Source organism: Alligator mississippiensis, chromosome 3 (genome assembly GCF_030867095.1).
Source record: "Alligator mississippiensis isolate rAllMis1 chromosome 3, rAllMis1, whole genome shotgun sequence".
Classification (NCBI taxonomy): Eukaryota; Metazoa; Chordata; order Crocodylia; family Alligatoridae; genus Alligator; species Alligator mississippiensis.
Genome location: NC_081826.1, coordinates 16,398,672 through 16,415,978, shown reverse-complemented (window position 1 = coordinate 16,415,978; position 17,307 = coordinate 16,398,672). Strand labels below are relative to the sequence as shown.

At 44.4% G+C, this 17,307-nt stretch overlaps 1 protein-coding gene across 9 annotated transcripts in view; it reads right to left on the bottom strand.

The window, feature by feature from the left end:
- CYRIB (CYFIP related Rac1 interactor B) overlaps window positions 1-17,307 on the bottom strand; it is a 179,387-nt gene that overhangs the window by 150,939 nt on the left and 11,141 nt on the right. For 7 of the 9 annotated variants that reach the window (XM_059723756.1, XM_059723755.1, XM_059723751.1 and 4 more), the window contains exon 1: window positions 2,178-2,266. The exons of 1 other annotated variant lie outside the window; for it this stretch is intronic. The gene's annotated coding sequence lies outside the window, so the exon portion shown is untranslated. Of the gene's footprint in view, window positions 1-2,177; window positions 2,269-17,307 lie in introns of those variants that run through there. One more of the 9 variants, XM_006264802.4, reaches the window with a different exon arrangement.

Sequence of the window (17,307 nt, the reverse complement as noted above, 5' to 3'; positions counted from 1 at the left end):
GGGGAATATTAATTCAAGTTTTAGCCATGCTGGTAATTTACCACGTGTGATACCAGAGGTAAACCACCCAATTCCTTCTGCTGCCCATCATCAACCCCAACTGACAAGAAAAGGAATACTGCGTTCCTACCTCTCAGACATATTTTAAACCTTAGTTCATTACTCCTTACGAAGTGTCCTGTATAGCTAGACATCAATACCAGAAAGTGATGAACAGGAGGAAGTGCCAGAAGGTTCAGTTGACAACAGAAAGGAGAATGGAGCAAGAGATGATGTAAATATGGATTATGACTGAAATCAAATGAAGAATAATTTTGTAATTTGATCGACGAACATAAGCACTATATTTGTTCTTATCCATCACATTTCACCAGAGGTGTTCAAAATGGTATAGGAATTTTAAGTAATTAGAAAGACTCCATCATGACAGCAAAAGCACAGACACCTATCGTACCACTGTTTCCATCTGAGTCTAGGATGCTGAAGTGGTTGCACAGAGCAAACAAACGGGAGAAAAAAAATACACATTTTACCCAAATAAAAAAATCCTTAAAATAACAGTCTCTTGGCTCTAACCAGAAACTGTATCTTAAATATCAAACAAGTCATATTGCAGTGTCCTTTAGCACCATACAAGAGAAAGTTTATTCCTCTGCAAATTAACAGAGGCAAAGCAGCTCTCTCTCCATTTGCTCTATGAACTCTTCAAGTGACACAAGAGAAAAATTAACATCTTCCAACTGGATTGTATCCGTTCCTTTTATTACATACAACACAAACTGTAAATGAGTGCTTTCCTCTCCTGGTTTATACACTCAACTGAACGCCCAACATTCACAAGTGCCTACTATTTATCCTATGAACAGTTCCCAGAGTAGCAGAGTATTATCCAGGCAACAACACTCATGAGTTAGTTTACAAAAAGCAAAATAAAACCAAACAAGCCCCCTCCCCCCAAAAAACTAAAACACTCTAGATGTTCCTGCAGACCAACAGCACCTGCGCACGCCATCATGCCACTACTACAAACAGGGACCTACCAACACTGCAGTGGAAGTGCGCTGCTTGGTGGCTCCTATAATCCTGCAGTTTCCCCTGAGGGGCAGAGGGGCCCTGCTGCCTGCCCCTCGCTCCTCATCCGCATGGAGGCAAAAACTGTGATTTTAAATTTCTGCCTCCTACCACTGACTGGCCAAGGAGCCCTGGCGGTCCTGCTGTTTGTTGCTGACCAGCCAAGAAGCAAAAGACCGCATATTTTAAATGGCAGGGAGATGAAAACTGCAGATCAGAGCAAGTGGCAGGGCCCACCCATCTGCCAATCAGTGGGGGGGGGGGGGAGGGGGGAGCGGCACAGGGAAAACTGCAAGATTAAAGGAGCTGCCAAGAAATGCATTTTTGCTGCAATTTCAGTAGGTCCCTAATTATATGGCAGTGGTCCTCCACCTTTTTAGACTCCAAGCACCCTTGCTTGGACTCCAAACACTCCTCAGGAAACACTGGCTGTAAGCAGTCACCTATTTTTTAACACAAAAAAGCAACATGGCAATTCTACCACCATGAAGGACTGCTCCCTCCCAAGATTTGGGAGGGGCACCACAATGGTGAGCGGGGACTGCTTGCCTGCAAATGGCACCGGTGACCAATGGGGAGGGGGGGTGCATGCCCCCACTAAGTGATGCAAGGCACCCACATGGGACTGCTCAGGGGAGTCATGTCCAGTTTCTCAGCTCTTTTATTTATTTATTTATTTTATTTTTTGGAGGGGAGGGGGGTGAGTCACCTGCACACACTCCTGGGGGGACTGACATCCAATTTTTCAACCTTTTTTTTTTTTTTTGGAGGGGTGGGGGGGATGCGAAGTGCCCGCAGGGGGCCGCTCAAGGGCCCCGCATCCTGTTCAGACAGACGAAGCTCGTGGCTCACCATGATCGCCTTCATCAGCCCAACCCCGCGGGTCCGTCCCCTCCCTGGGGGTGCCGGGTGCACGAGCCGGGGTGCCCGTCGTGACACCCATTGCACACTGCGCCTGATAAACCCGCCCCACAGCTGGGCGCTGGGCACGCCCCCCCCCCGCCCGCGCACACCTGGGGGGGAGGGGGGCGAGCACCAACGGCCCCAGAACGAGGGGGCGTGCGGGAGGGCGCGAGACGAGGCGGGGGAGGGCCCCCCGCACTTACCGAGCCGAGGGGGGTGCGAGCGGCCGCAGCCCCCCGCGGAGGGGACGGACCGATACGGGCAGCGCCGGAGCCGGGAGCGGGCGGCGAGCACCAGGGAGCCCGGGCGTGCGGGCGAGTGACCCGGATGTAGCGGGGGCAGCCAGCAGGTGACTGCGCCTGCGCGCGGGGAGGCGCCGCAATGCGCCTGCGCGGAGGGAATCTCTGCGTGTCTCGGGCCGCGGGCGGGCGCGGAAAGCGCTGCGGGCGGGAGGCAGGGACGCTTGTTAAAGGCGCCGCGGGCTGCTGAGAAACCCCCGCGGGAGCGGCATGGGCCTAGTGCCTAAATCCCCTGGGCAGGCAGCCCCGCCCCGGCTCGAGCTCAAGCCCCGTGATAAAAATAATCAAAGTCCCCAATTTTTTGGCTTAAAAGAAGGAACCCCAAAATCCACACTTTTCCTTGATTAAAATATAACACCACTAATATATATATATATTAGATATATAGATCTTTCTCTCTTGCTCTCTCTCTGTATATATATATATATTATAGATAGATATGATATAGATATCCATCTTTCATATCCATCTATCTATAGATATAGGTAGATATATAGATAGATATAGATATATATCTACCTATAGTAGATATCTCTCTATATATCTAGATATTATATAGCTATATATATATATGTATATATGAGGGAGATGGATATCTAGATAGATACCTCTATATATCTATATATTATAGATAGATATTATATAGATATCCATCTCTCATATTTAGATATAGATCTATCTAGATATCTATTATAGATATATCTAGATATTATATAGCTATATATATGAGAGAGAGCTACATAGATCTCTCTCTATAAAGAGATTATAGCTAGATCTTATATAGATATATGAGAGAGCGATATCTATATAGATATCTCTATTATATATATACAGACAGATATAGCTAGATATTGTATAGATACATAGATAGATATCTATCTATATGAGAGAGAGAGAGAGAGAGAGAGATCTATTTAGATATCTATATATAGCGGTGCTTCATTTCGATCCAGAAAAATTTGAATTTTGGGTTACCTTTTTTGATACAGATTCACACAAGTTTAGGGCTGGAAGGGACCTCATGAGACCATTGGGTCCAGCCCCCCTCTCTGAAATTTTAATCTGCAAATTGGGGATTTTTTTTTTTTTTAATCGGAGAAAACCAGGATCCCTGGCGATAACCACGAGGGCTCACGCCTCTGGGCTCTCCCTCATGGTGCCGAGTTTTGCAGTTCCCCATTTGTGGTGGGGAACCAGGAGGGTTTGCAGCTGTGCAATGCCCAGCGCCCCGGCGGGCCTTGGGGTGCCCCATCCCCAGGTTTCAACCCATCCCAAGCCAGGGTCCTGCACCGAGGCCTGGTCGGACACGCAGGTTTGCACCCCACGGGGCCACACAGAGGCACCCGCTTCCCCAGGATCTACTAGAAGTCACCCACCTGCAAGGACCTGGTGCCACCAACATTGCTGGAGTTGCCCTCCCTGAGCAAAGCTAGGCCAACAGGCTGGTACTGAAGGGAAATGCTGCCCCAGACAGATGCAACAGGCTGTCACAGAGGATAGGAGCTTCTAATCCCTGACACTCGCGCTACAGAAACGAAGCAGGAGTCCTGCCAAATCTCCTGTTTTGTCTTTTTTCCTTTGATGACCTGGGTCCCAGTGTCACTGGATTACTGCGGGGATCCCAACTGGCGTTTAGAAAGCATTGCCTCTGCTGTCGAAAGAAAGCGGCGGATCTCTGACTCGAAGTCAAAGAAAAGGAACTTGAAAATAAAACCTCATGACTGATTTTCAGCCCCGGCTCTTGGTTTTCAAGATGCTTGCAGCTGCTGATCTGGGGATGGGAGGGAACACAGAGCCACTTCTCCTCGGCTAAAAGTAGGGTTGCTAGTTTCGGGGGGTTCAAAAAAACAAAAATCACCCAACTTCCTTTCTAAGTAGATCAATTTGCAAGATCTGGGTGAGAAAAAAAGTCCACATCCTTCTCTGAGCTCTATGCAAACCGTCCCCCACACGCAGAGCCCCGCTGCCAAACTGCAGCCAGACTCAGCAGCCGAGCACTGCTTGCCCCTTCCAGTACAGTGCAAATGTACGGAGCGTAAGAGTAGTAAAAGATGCACTTGATTTTAAGTTTTAATATTTTAACAACTTCGTGACAGAGGAATGTTTTTAAAAACACAGTCCCCTGCTGAGCCCCACGAGCCTATTTCTGAATGAAATTTGCATGAAATCAGGACTTTGTTTCTTAGGAGTTCACCTGCTCCCTTTGGTTACTCCTCAGTTTTTGACATGAATACAGTGGAAATTAGTAGTATGTCATACAGTACGGATTAGCCCTACTGCACATGTAGACTAAGCTGCCAAAGCAGATGAGCGGCAAACAAAGATCCTGTTTTCAGACCAGCATCCCTTTTAAGACTGTACACGCACAAAAAAAGAGGAAGAAAGATCTGACTAAAGCTTAGTCGTCCCCCCCACAATACCTCAGTAGAGCATTTTTCAGAGTTTTCCCACGAGGCCTTATCTGGTCTTTAGACTGGCTGTGTCTTCTGGAGCTGACGAGTCTTTTATTGTTTAAATCTGGCACGACTACGGCACCAGCCCTGAATGCTGGTGGCCACACAATACAGTCAACAAGCTGCCGTTGATGCCCAAGGCTTCAACAGGGATCGTTTCTGGGCTTCTAATTGGGACAGGTGGAAAATATAACCGAAGAAGGGCAACGAGAAAGCAGGTGGCTGCCTCTAAGGCCTTATTGCTTGGATATTCAAAAACAGAACATCAACAAAGAGCGCAGCACCCCGGGCAAGAGTATTTGTTTGATTTACAAGGTAGAGGAGGAGTGCCAGCAGGAAATTCAACCGCGTCAGCTACTTTCTCTTTTAAAAGTCAAATGTCAGTTTATTATTGGAACTAACAGTGGTGAATGTGGCTTTCCCCCCAAACCTGCTTTGGGAAACAGAGTAAAGAACAGAAAACATCTCACAGCTCAGAAGATGCATATGAAGTACTCGCTTGCTTAATATCTTTGCCTTAGGACATGGGGGTGCTGGTACATACGCCCTTGCAACGTGCTGTGCATCACCCAATAAACCACACAACTTTTTATAAACTGTTAGGAGCTAGGAACGAAGAGGTAGTGGACTCAGCACTGGAGAAACTAAAACTCCTTACAAAAGCATTACATGCACAATATAGTAAAACCCTTTACAAAAGTATGATATCAACTATGCCCTTGGGCAGCAAGCAGCCAGTTTGTATTACCTTGTCAACGTCCTTCAGCCAAAAAAAACTGTCTGAACAGCCATGGGACATTCAGTCCAGGGCAAGGGTGAGCCTCTTCTCGCATACAACTAACATGGTGCTTTTTATGCCATGTATTCTAATTTCCTGCTTCCTTATGTGTGATTACAGAAATGGGGAAGTGGTCAGGCTGTTCCTTCGCAACACCAACCCTGCAATTTCTCCTTGTGGCCATTAAAGGCCAGCGTGAGTTAGGGGAAATAGTCAAAGTGTTCAAGACCAGCAGAAAGAGACAAAAATCACCCTTTGCTTTGTACAATTCAGCTGAACCCAGGAATTAGCTTCCACTTTCACTGCTGCCCTCATACAGGGCGTTTCCAACTAAATGACTCAAGAGTTTTGCATGCCATCCATCCTGCCTGGGGAAGGTTTTCAGGGAATCTCACTCTGTCTCTCTCTCTCACTTTCTCTCTCTCCTACAGCTTGAACAACCTGTAAAAAACTACTATTTATTGACCAGCTAATCCTCCACCAATGTCCAGGCCATTCATTTCAGGGAGAAGCTGAATATCTCTTGCAGCTTGGGATGGATGCAGTTCCAGGGCTGACTGGCATCATCCTCTAAGAAGATTCTTGTTTCACATACTTATGATGCAGGGATTTTGCTCCACTAAAAGTAAGTTTGCATAATCATGAATGATAGACAGTCTTGGAGACTGAGGGTTGTGGAAGCAGCTGACAAACAATAGGATGGTTATAGTGGGGTTACTCTGGCTTTTGCTTTTTTACTGGTCATCTATATCAACATTTTTAAATGCACCAGTTTAGGATGCCACATTTGCAGTGCCCACCCCAGGGGACCCAGAGCCTGATTCACACAGGTGCTGAACATCCGTGTCTTTCATTGACTTTTACCGAAACTGCACGTTCCCAAGAGGGATAAGAATCAAGCTCGAGGTACCCCCAAAAGGACACAAAAAACTTGAGAAACCCCAAATCAGTGGATGCTTTGGAAAATGTTGTTCCTGTTGAACAGAAAAATGCCGATTGCCATTAGTTATTAACTGTACACTTCCTGGTTGATACCCGCTAATATAAATGCCTCTGGACAGAAAAATGGTAAGAGCAAAAGCAGAGATGACATTTGCCAGTTCATAATACAGAAGTGGTTTCTGGTAGTAGAGTTGCTGACATCAAACTGCTACGTGCTGCTGGACATCTTCAGATGATATTATTATTGCACAGTATGATTTTCCACTTAAAGTCTGAAAGAAGGCAAGTCAGACAGTATATCTGCGGTCTTACTAACCTTAATTTTTAAGAAATACTCTCCAGAACTAAATGTATATCCACACTTTAAAAAGAACTCAATTGAAGTCTAAATGCAAGGGACCTAGGCACCACTAACATTTACAATACTCCTATTACTTTTAAGCTTAATGGTAGCTTAAGGGAAAAAGTGAGCAATAAGGGAAAAGCAATCTTTTGTCATTTGTACACAACGGTCACAATCTGGTGCACTGTCCATTGACAATAGAGTTGTTTATCTAGGGGGCCCATTTGTTTTTCCATTACACATTTGTCTGTGGAAAGTAAGCTTCCCATATCCATAGATTTTTTTCTTTTAATTATTAAAGAGAGCAGGTTTCTTACTGTAAAATCTTAAGAATGGAAGACAGCAGCTGCGCTTGCAGAAAGCCTTTGCTATGCAGGAGTAGTTCCCAGCACCTTTTTTTCTACAGCTAAAACTAGCGTTACATTTCTCCCACCTTTCAGATCTCTTTACTTAGTGCATCTATTGTACAGGAGGCAGCAGAAGTAGTCGCATTTAGACAACATTTTTCTTTAGAGCTTTTGTTTCAGAGAGCACAAATCCAGCAATATAAATGTTGCTCTTCCAAAATATAAACACTGGTAACGAACGTAAATGATCTTCATATTTTCAGCATGTACAGACACAACAAAAGCCAAGGTCAACTCATCCTAGGCGTACAAGGGTGCCTGTAGGGTTTTCTTAATATTGTAGTACTATCAAGTAATAACAGTACTGTACACTTGTATAGAGCCATTCATCTCTGGATTTCAAAAGCCTTTCAGTCAAAAAGGGATCATTGTCATTTCTATTTATAAAAGGGGAAAACTGAAGCACTGGCAATTAAGAAATGCACTTCAGCATATCACGGCTCACTTGGGAAAACACCCCAGATCTCTTGACCCCTAGTCCCATGCTCTAATCACTAGGCAATGCTGATGACATTAGTCTTTTCTTCCTATGATTACAGAATCTGAGATGATTTTTCAGCTCCTTCTCCTCTCTTTATATTACTGCATGTATCAAATGACCAGAATAATACCTTAGCAGGGAATGGCTTAGCTAAAGGACATCAATTAATGCACAGTTTCTCAAAGTCAAGAGGTACAGAAGGGTTAGATATTGTACCCTGATTAGAGACAATACTGATTTTATAACATAACGCTTCTGTGTTTTGATATCCTCACTGCCTTTCTTCTGCATTTCTGCCTGCCTATATGTGACTGGGGAGTGGGAGAGGAGTAGATGTTAGGTGCTGAACTTGCTCTGCGGGCAGGATTGGAGAACAACGGAAGTTGGAAAGCAAAATTGCAGCTTTTACTTTAATTGTACTTTGTCCCAGACGCTAGTTAGCTGAATTGTGGGGAATGCATAATTTCTTCAGCAGCTACGTGTCAAGATTATTGTTACGCTAGAAACTAGACCCCCCTCAGCAGAAGTGTTGCTGGGGTCTACAGGGCAGGTAGGAGAGCCAAAGAAGCCAGTCTCTACAATCTGTAGACATTTCAGTATTGCAAGACTTGCAGCAGCGCTGGCTTGGATTGAGCTGAAACTCAGCAATTCATTTTGCACTCTTCCTTGCTCCACAAGCAAGAATCTGATCCAAAACTCATTCCAGTTAATGGAAAGAGTTCCAGTCACTTCAACAGACTCTAGTTCAGGAACCAAGGCATTTAAGCATGTGCTGAAGTCTGCCCCTATTTAGCCAAGCACTTAAATTTCAACCATTAAACTCCCATTAAAAGTACTGGATGTAAGCACATACTGGAGCACATTACTAGGGACGAACTGCTGAATCAGGACTATATGACCTCAAGAATCTTCTCTCCCCTCCATCCTACCTAGGAGAAACCAGTTAACTATCAGATCCTCATCAAGAATGCTCATCAGAACAAACCTGAATTAAGTTTTCTTGGCCAGCTCTCTCCCTTCTTAAAACATTTATGAATCAAAGAGCAGCCTAATAGCTTTCCAATTAAAGGATCTTTGCAATTAAAGGATAGATTTGGTGTTCCAGACAAAAAAGAGACATCACTTTAAGGGGACTAGACCATCTTTTACTTTCTTGAAAAGAAACCAACCTTTACTCTTTTTTTTTTTTTAATTTCAGGGGGAGTTCTGGCTGCTTCAGGAATGCACAATCAGGGTTTTAATTTGATTATGTCCCTTGCTGCTATGTTGTTGCTTTTTCCCCCAGGAGGAACCAAGTTCAGTTTTTCATTCATTAACAAAAACTCTTAGAGCATCGCTCGATTCATAAATGATTTCTGGCCTGTGTCTAGTTGTTCTCCAGGGACATTATCAAAGGAACACTTCATCTCAACTCAGCTGTTTTCTTTGCTACAGTTTTGTATGTAGTACCTTGTTAAGATCACAGGTGCACTCAAACACATTCACTGGTAAAACAGCCAGGTAATTTAATTAACACATCTCAGCTTTATGCTTGGGAAAAGTATTCTCAAGTGCCAGTTCCAAAAGGCAGTACAGTTATATGCACGTGACTCACCGAATTTCACAGTAACAGGCAAAGCCAAGCATAACATGAGCATGGACTCTATTAAGGCTTCATTCTGCAAGGTCTTGAGTTCTCCCCATTCCTATTAGTTTCAGAAAGTGCTAAGGCTGCACAGTCCCTTGCAGGATTGAAACTTCGCTTCTGCCATAGTTCTGCTCATGCATCTTAATCCCAACTTGAAGCAATCCAGCTACTCTAGTCTTTGTTTCACTGATAAGGGCGAAGTTACACATTACACTTAGACCATATTAAATCTATAGCATGTTAAGTGGTGTTAAAGTTAGAACGTGCTGTGCATGGGCGACTGGTGCCTCCCGAGTCTAGGGGGGGCACTAGATCGCCGACGGGGGGGCAGCGGCCAAACGCAATCGCCAACTCGGGGGTTCCCCAGTGGCCACCAAGCCAGTGGCAAGACCACAAGTGCACTTCCGGTTTTGCAGCTGGCGCTTCCAGGGGGTGCACAGCCGATCCCGGGGAGTGCGCGTGCACCTGCGTGCACCCCCCTATGCATCGCCAATGCTGCTAAGAGCAGTTACATGTTAAGAGTTAATACCACTTCTTGCCTGCACAGCTCTGACTTGCCACTAGAGGGCTGATGAGCAGGGTTTCCTGAGCGCTATCCTTGCTCGGGGCAGGTTGGAAGCAGTGCATTCTGGGATGCTGGAGGACTGCAAATCGCTTGTTTTCTCTCTGTGGATCAGCTTGAAGTTACCTGAACATGAGGTAGGTAGCTTGGTCCAAAGTTAAAGTTATGCCACTTCAGGCGAGGGTCGAGACACTCAGAGGGCGTTTAACACAAGTTAACGAGCTTTAACATGAAGATGCCTGTGTTTTAAGTGCTCTTAGTATGGCTGCATTGTAATGTGTAACCTTCCCCTTGGGAATGTAAAATATGGCATAAACGACACCAAACTGGGCTGGTTTTATGACGTTCGCTTGGAATGACAGTCAACAACATATCTCCTCTTTTATGGTCTGAGCAGGGTTGAAAATGTGGCTCCCAAATGGGGAGAAGAAGCTGATCCTTATGTCACGATTCACGTGTATACTTTGAAATGCGCACAATGATCTTCAATATGCTCCTAAAAGCAACAATTCCCACAGGACTTTCTGAAGCACATCTCTGATGGGTGTAGGGAATTGCATTTGTAGAAAAACTACCGTTTTATTACCATCACACAAAACAATCTCATACATATCAAGAAGACAGTATGACTTTTCTGCAAATAAGGAGTTCCCAAGCCACTGTCACATGAAAAATATATTTGGATTTGAAAATAAGAAAGCAGGTATTGTTCTATTATTCAGTATTTGTCTCAGAAAAAACTTCACAGCACCAAACAACAGACAAAACACTCATTGACTGCAGCGGACGTACAGGACCAGGATCTCTGTGGGCCACATGACCAATGCTAGGGTTCTGGGGAAGAAGATGCAACATTTGTTCAGGACTGACTCGGCAAAACACTGAGGCAAGTACTTTAAACGCGTTTTGCTGAATCAGGGGCAGCGGCAGAAAGCTGGCATGAAGAATCGTGCCAAACCCCTCCCAATTCTTCTTTCAGAACTTGAGCCAAACATTTTTGCCACCTCAGTTTCATACGAAAGCTAAAGCTAGCATCAAATGTAACCCGTGAAAGCGACAAAAGTAAAAGTACCCAGAAAGTGACGTGCTCAGGAAAGTGACGAAAACCGAAATCCCGGTGTTCAGAAGCTTACAAGCCTATTCGGTTAAATAGAATCAATTTTTGTCCAATGCCCAGAGCTATAAAGTCCACGTGAAGACCAGGCTGACCCCCTTCTATTTTCACATCTCCAGTAAAAAACATTCTGGATCAGAGCCGTGCTGAATATCTTGCTGACAATGTAGGAGATAGAATAAAATCCAGCAGCTTCCCCTCTGTCGCTCGCTGGCTCTGTGCATTTCCCTTTTGATGCTGTTTTTAATGACATGATCAGACACTATTTGTTCCACAAGATTCCCCTTTCATTCCATGCATAGAGCAGACAGTGAATAATCCCAAAGGCTGGAAGAAAAGTAATATTTTCTTGCATTTCAGGCCTAGGACACAGGCCTTTTCCTAGCCACAAATTTCCTAAATGATATTAAGTGGACATTGACTGTTCTAAGGCTGTGTAGACAACCTTAAGTGTGACATTGGCTAACTTGTGAGTGCCTGATTTTGCAACTTAAATATGTAATATTACCTACAGAAATCTTAAGTTTTACAGCTGTGCATAGTGCTGTAAAGAAGTATAGATGAAGTCCCAAGAGCTTGCGATGTTAGAGCAAAAACAAAAGGCACTGACAAATACCAAATGTCTGGCCTACACCTAGGTTTTGCACCAGCATTTTTAAAGGGATGTTTCTACCTTTACAGTTTATTCTTATACAGGCAGGAAAATAAATTATACTAATGTAAACGTGGGTGAGGGAGAACGCATAGTTCATGCTATGCTACTGTCTACGTAAAACGGCACACGATTTACGTTAGCACAAGTCAAAGAAATAAGACATGGGAGGACAGGGCTGAAGACAAGGTGCTCTCTTGGTCTCATTACTGTTTGTACCTGTATTTTGATCCTAATTATCAAATGTTTAAAGTAATTTAAAATTAAAATGGAACATTTAAATTTTTAAAAGGTGGGGAGAAATGAGGTTTATCCGCCTCTTTAGAAAAGAACGAGCCCAACCAAGATTTGAAGAGGGGTGGAAGAATGCTGCAAGGAAACGTACACAGACAAAGAAAAGAAAGAATAGCTAAATGAATGGTATTCTCAACCAAGGTGCCACAGCACCCTGGGGTGCCTTGAGATCTTTTTAACAGTGTCACGGGTGCCATGAAATGTTAGCACTGTTAGGCATACAGACATGATTCACAAGATAAACCCATAGATTTCAAATAGGAATCCATAATGTCAAAAACATTTCTGACCTGTTGTGGGCTTTCTCAGTTCTCTGCAACAGAAAAAATGTTTTATTATTTTTCTGTAGTGAAAAACATGTGAAAACTAAAAGCTGGCATTTTCCAAGGGGCACTTTGAGTCTAATAAGGGGTGCCCCAAGTCTAAAAAGTTTGAGATCCGCTGGTATAGAGTTTAGACAAAGGGGAAAGGAAGAGATGAGGACAGAGCTAGCTGAGGACTGATTCTGAAGCCATTACAATACGTCCTGTTTTTTATGCACGCAGTTCCCAGTGGGATCACTTAGGGACTCGGGCATGACACTTTATAAGGCAAGGTCACAGAGTCTGGCTCCAAGTTTACAAAGGGTTTTGTGGGGGGTATGAGGAGCTTGACTGTTTGCAGAAGGTGAAGGCATTGAAGGAAGACCTGGATGTGGATACACCAGCAGGGAAGGGATATGTTTTTTTCCAAGGCTGGGTTGGATAGCTACTGTCAAAAAGGCAAGAGAATAGGAGATGGCAGGAACAGCAGAGGCACAAGGTCGATCCAGGCTTGGATAAAGGTGTCAGAATTGGAAATGGATGCATTTTGGAAACTGCAAAGGAAAAGCCTGCAGAACTTAAACAGTGTACTAGAAGGGTACGTCCCAGCCCAGCCGTTTACTCAACAGATAACCTCTTTGCTTATTACCCGTGTGAATATTTTTAAACACGTCTCCATCCACCAAAGCTACTGTTAAGCTCTCCTCTGATTAACTTTTGTCCTGCCTATGTTTTGTATAATTTTTTGCATTGTAGGGAAAAAATAAAAGCTTTGAAGAAAATTTTAAATCAGTAGATGAACACAAAAGGACAGGGGAAAGGGACAAAGGAAAATTCAAATGCCTAAAAGTTTGCAATTCTCTTCTTGTATATTTTTTATTTTAAAAAATTCTTAATCACATCCTATTCCATATATTCTGTTGCTAGAGCCTTGCCTGCAGTAGTGACTATTTTGAAACGGTGCTTTGGAAATTCTGTGAGAAGAAGTAATCACTTTGGAAAGTTTTTCTTTGCTTTCTAAAGCTTAAGGTGGGTAGGGAGGAGTAAAAAATAGAATAAATGCATTCAGAATTAGTTATGTGGATAAACGTTTCTATCCCACAACAACAGAGGACAAATATAATATAAGCCCTCAGCAGGTAATAAGGATTTTTTTGTGTGTTTCTTTATTGTTATCTTTAGATGCTTTAATACACAGCTTGGGAGCTGCATTTTTCACTTTAATGCAGAATTAACCATTGCAATTCATTAATTGATTTTGTGGCCATTAACTGTTGCAATCAATCCCTTCTCAATGTTCTACACTTTTATCTACTAAAAAAAAAAAAAGCTCTATTAGCTTTCCTTGGCCTAAGAACAATACAATGAACTGTTCTTAATTATTAATAATCTATTTCCCCTTCAATAAAGCTTTTTGAATCTTTACTACAGCCTGATGATATATTTATTGATGTATGAGGATCAGGGTCATCCAAAACACTACTCTCTGGGAAAGAACCCAAAAATAACTCTTTATTTGATATCCACCCAAGGGGTTTTCTGAGGAAATGAAAGAATCATTTCAGTGCAGGTCCTCCATGGTTTAGGGAAATGACATGTGTCTGTCTGGAGACCGGCAATGTGACACACAACCTTTCCCCTCTGGGCCATCAGTCCATAACTCCTTCAGTGCAACTCGGACTGGAAGCCATTGAACACACAAGGCTTTTCTAGCTATTCTCTAAGTGGGAACCTATTTCTCATTGCCGGAGATCTTGAAACCATGTAAAAAGTGGGTGCATCCTCTTCCTTCCTATTCCTTGCAACTTGAGCATGAGGCTCCAAGGATGGCCCCTTCCTGTGTCCTAAAGCACACTCAGGTGGTGGCAGGGGTACTCTCAAAGCAGCTTCACCACCTCATTTCCTAGCCTGGCAGAGGTCAGCAGGAGTGGGTGGGTGGGATATGCTCAAGGGATGCTGCACAGCCTGCCAGAGACAGCTAAATACCCCTTAAATGCCCAACTGGTACAGAATGGCGCCTACAGGGCAGTCTATGTGAAATGAGTTGAACAGACTTAACCCAAAGAACAGACATCCACAACACAAAGCCACCTATTCCCTTGTTGGGCAACTCAGCAGGCAACCTGGGCAGGTCTAGCAAAGAGCCTGGCACGGGCTGAGGTGTGGCCAGAAGGCTGCAATCTCTAGGACTGTCAACTGACTTTGAATTTCTGACCAGAGCTGTATTTTAAAATAATTTTACATGTTGAAGCACTCCTCTGTAACACTTCTTCACTGCCTCCCTTTGGGGAACATGAAGAACCTGAAAAAAGAGTGCATCTCCACAAGTGACGTGTAGGCTCACAACCACTCAGTTTGTCTCAAAAAGGCTTGGGGCAGATGAAGGATGGGGGAACTGGGCTGCAAAACAAGGGAAAATAATGCATGTGAAAACCATTTCTTGGAATCCTGAGCCCCCAGCATGCAACAAGATGCTGGAAGACGGGTCCTGAGAGGCCTCAGTTAGATGCAACAAGATCACTATGGGAAGATGCTAGAAAATAAACACAGCCCATTGCACTTTTCTCTCTGGACCTCAGCTCCCTTCAGTACGTGGGAGGTGAAGGAAGGGCCATAGCTTCTAAGGAACTGGCTGTTACTAGCTCTGATCTCAGGTGGATTTCTATGTTTGCACCCCAGTGATAGACCCTCTCCCCTGAAACCCAGCCGTATGCCAGCGAAGCAGCCCTGGCAATAGTCTCCCAGAGCTGCTCTCCAGGATGCTTGCCTGCAGTCTCTGGAGGCAACTTCAAAGCAGTCTCATTGGCACATTACCGGGTTTGGAAGGGCTTGGCTAGGCATGCCACTGCTTAGGCATAGCTCAAAATAGCAGTATAAGCTAGCTCTACTATATACTCTCTTTGACATCAGATCCCACAATATGCTAAGCCTTCCTTGACTTTCAGTGACTATAGGAAGGTTGCGGGTGCTCAATATTTTGCAGGATGACTCTCACCAAGCTGGTTGGTTCTCAATACAGTGGACTTAGGTGCACGGACAAGATATGAAGGGCAGAAGGTTCCTAAAACTGGAGTCATTTATCATCACTGGAATAATTTTCATACTTGATTTTAGACAGGGATTGAACTGTGCATTTAATCCTGCCCTGCTAAGCACATGATTCTTGGATCTGCATCATGAGAACGGTGCTCAGTGCTTGCGGGGGGTGAAAAATCAATCACGGTTTCAGGGGAGGGGGTTTTGATCTTTCATAACTTGCACTGTACTTGTCATTAGAAGTTAAACATCATCTTTGAGAAGAACAGGAAAGCATTATCCAGCCACAGAGGTTGCCAATCCAACAACGAAAAGCTGCATCAGTATTCCTGCACAAAACTGCTGCACAGAGTCATTCAGAGATCCCCCGAAAATGCCCCACTTCAACACTGATCCTGTCCTCCTGAAAAAAAGGCATGCACACAATCTCTTCATTACTTGAACAAGTTGTTGAAGATGCACCTCTTTAGGTGCTCTGGTGCAGGGAGGGGTGCTGCACTACAAATCAGGAGAGCTGGGCTCTATAACCATCCTCTACACTGGCCTGTGAAATCACAGGCAGATCGCTTCACCTCTTTGTGGTCCTTGTCCTTGTCCAGAGCAAGCTCTTCAGGGCAGGGTCTCTCCCACTTCCCTCACGCGTTAAAGCACGTGGCAAAGGCAGGCCTGAAACTTGGTTGAGGCCTCGGAGCACTCAATTAATTCAAAGAGCCCAGAATTTACAATCTAGCACTGCAAAGGGAGAGAAACCAGCACAGGACAAGAGAGATGAGGGCAGACAAGGTTTAATGTAACACAATCCTCTGGTTACTCCCTCCTCATACAAGGATGTGCACGTTTAGCTGTTCCAGTCCATTATATTCTCCCATATTGCACTCTAAAGCAGTGGAAATGTCACACCTCAGGGTAAAGTTACACTGTGGGAGGCAGGGAGTTTGTCCTTTAAACATCCTCAGTATTAATGGGAAATTGATCTGGCAATTTAAACTCAAACGGACACAATACTTGCCGGCTTGACTATTTTAAAGATGTGTTAACATTTTGTTCCTGTCCGTTTTTGTGAATCAAATACAGGTTCACTTAATTCAGCACTGGAGAGGAACTGGAAAGGGCAAGAGAAATGGGTGAGAAATGCTTAGGAATTTTCTCTATTTTTATGTTTAATCTCTCCAAGTTCAAAAGATGAAAGGGGCTTTATAAAAGCACCGAGTCAATCTATTATAATGCCATTAAAATGAAGAACACCTTACTATGCATTTAGAGCTTGAACCTTTCCATTATATTTGTGGTAGAAACCTATGGGGCAAAGGCAAACTTTGCAGGTGCCAGTCTGCCTCTGAATCCTCTTTGCATTGACCTTTGGGAAGAGAATCTTTTTCCAGTCGATACTTTGCCGAACAAAAAGCCCTGGTCCCATCCAGATGTGTAAGTGTCTGCACGAGGTCAGTGGTACTTGCACCCCTTCTGCTCTGCAGGATGAGCCCTAATAACTAAAGCAATATTGGATGACGAGGAGAGGACTTGTTTAAGAAGGACAGGGGCCACGCAACCTCTTCTTTTCAGACAGCGTTTAGCACAGGACCAATCATGATATATGGACCCAGTGTATTAAATGTTGCCAGAGATCTAATTCGTTCCTAGTCGCTCTGAACCAGACGAGCCCTAGAGGCCACAGCCTCCGTTTGAGCTCTAACCCAGAGCAAAGGGCAGGGCTGTGGTGTGCCCTCCTTGGAGCAGGCCAGGAGCCAGATTCTCCCTGCTTTTGCAAGGATGGCTTCAGCTGCAACAGGACAATGCCTGCTGCTGGCCTATCCTTGCCAGTAGGCAGATTTGGGAGAGTCACAAAAAGAATCAAGGCTCTACTTATTTCTGTGCCCCCCACTGCCCCCTTGTATGAAGGTGGCAGAAACTTTGTGGAACTTGTTTCCCTCCAGTTTAGAGGTTGCCAGTATCTGGTCCATGGAGCCACTCAATCCGCCCCGCAGAGCTGTAAGGCTTTGTCTGTGCCTGCACCACCGCCACTTCTCTCACCTGCCCAGCTGT